Source organism: Galeopterus variegatus, unplaced genomic scaffold, assembly GCF_000696425.1.
Source record: "Galeopterus variegatus unplaced genomic scaffold, G_variegatus-3.0.2 Scaffold23612, whole genome shotgun sequence".
Lineage (NCBI taxonomy): Eukaryota > Metazoa > Chordata > Mammalia > Dermoptera > Cynocephalidae > Galeopterus > Galeopterus variegatus.
The window spans coordinates 1-1,980 of record NW_007749723.1 but is presented as its reverse complement, the minus strand read 5'-3'; the positions used below and the strand labels follow the sequence as shown (position 1 = coordinate 1,980).

At 38.2% G+C, this 1,980-nt stretch overlaps 1 pseudogene; it reads right to left on the bottom strand.

Annotated features, from left to right (window-relative positions):
• Positions 1–752, bottom strand: part of LOC103583497 — a 1,295-nt pseudogene extending 543 nt beyond the window's left edge.
• Between the last annotated feature and the right edge of the window lie 1,228 nt (positions 753–1,980).

The following is a 1,980-nucleotide window of genomic DNA, read 5'->3' as shown; positions in this document are numbered from 1 at the left end:
GTACCTTTTCCCCGCTGAGTTTAGAAATGCATCCTTTAGCAAAGGTGGAGAAGAAATATTCACCCATTTCAGATTCCTAGCGGTCCCCAAAGGGCTATATGCAATAATGACAATGTCATGCTGTTGAGAAAATTTCAACAGTTTTTGCTGGGTGAAATACGGGTGTCACTCAACCTGGTTGCTGACTGGCTTGTTTGTGAGTCCTGGTTTGTTCAGGATGAGCTCCAGCTGCCTGTGGTTAAAATTGGATACTCGGAGGGATTTCACCAAGCCAACATCTTTGCGAGCTTCCAGCCTCCCAAATGGCACACAGATCTGACTTGTGATATAACTATTTTCCATTCTCATCTACAGGATATATTTCATCTCCAGGTTTAAAGGCCATGGGTATTTCAATGATGTAAAGATCCACCTAATCTAGTTTGAGGATCTTGAGTATCCTTTTCAGGGTTGGGCGCACCACCTCTGGGTCAAGATTTGTAACCCGCAGCTTTCCACAGTAGAAAATATCCTCCCTCCGCAGCTTTCCTTCTGCTCTCTTCTCTCGGATGGCGTCTCCCACGTCGTGCTTGTTTTTGGAGATGTAGGACCCGTCCGTGTGTCCAGTATGCGGTGTTCATGGCGATCTTCACTGATGCCAAGCAGGTTCCAATAGGAGTCGAGTTAGGTTATGAGTAGGTAACAAGCCCGATGATGGGAATGCTATTTTCATTACTTAGAGGTGTGCGGTGATTTGCAGCACTGAGGTACATCCTGGAGAGAGTGTGATATTTAAATTTTCTGGGAGTGATTAGAAAATGATGTTGAAAAAATGTGGCGTGGACAAACTGACAGGGCATGCACCAACATAAGAACAAATAAATTTTATTAAACATTGATTTCCATTATGCCAAAAAAGATACGTTTTATACTACAGTAAGCTACATAAGCAATTAGGAGGCATGATTTACCTTTTAATTTATTTTTTAAAATTTATTTGTGTTAGGAGGCATGATTTATTACGAGTCCCTTAATAGCCCTTTTTCTTTCTCCTATGCTTTTTCTTTTTTTTCTTTTAAGATAATATAGCACTAAAGGAAAAAATATTAAAATTTGGCATATTATTCCATAACCTTAAAATAGCAACCACTTGATTTCTGTTTATTACATTTCATTTTTTTTCCTGAATGCAACTATATTTTACATAGTTAAAATATTGCAACTCTCATTTATATTATATTAGAAGGTATGTATTGGAACTGACTGTCAGAGGACCGAAGGAATTATAATGTTCTTTGTTTTGAGGCATTAAAATAAATGACCAAGAAATTGGTGGCAGATGTCTTTACAAGAAATGATAAAGGTAGGTGAGTGAATAAAGAAATTTTTATGCAGAAGCAAATTGAGTTGAGGAAGTTCACACTGGTGTGCTTTAAGCTATCTTAATCATCTTGTTATAATAGGTGTCAAGGGATTTCTTCATTTAATGAATATCATTCCTTTGAGGTATATTCACCCTTATTACAACAAGTGCACACTGCTAGAAGTTGAGGGAAATAAAAACATGTACTCATATATGACTCAATTTCTTTCAGGGGATTGCATTTTTCTGCCAAGTTAGCAAAATACATAACTACGTACAGGTGAAAATAGCATATCATATTTGTGACAGTTGTGTCATCTGAATTCCTGTATTCAAATTCTGATGCAGATGATTACTCAATATATTAGGCAATACATGTTTTTCTGATGAGTTTTATTTTCTGAATAATGGAATAATAACAGTTTTTTATAATAAATTTAATGGTTATATACATCTTCAAAAAAACTTCACAGGAGCAGGTCTGATTATTATTCTCATTATTATGGATTAGAAAGCCAAGAATCAGGCCGGCCTGGTGGCGCACTGCTACAGTGCGCCGCTTGGGAGCGTGGTGGCGCTCCCGCCGAGGGTTCGGATCCCACATACAGACCGGTTCCCGCTCACTGGCTGAGTGAGGT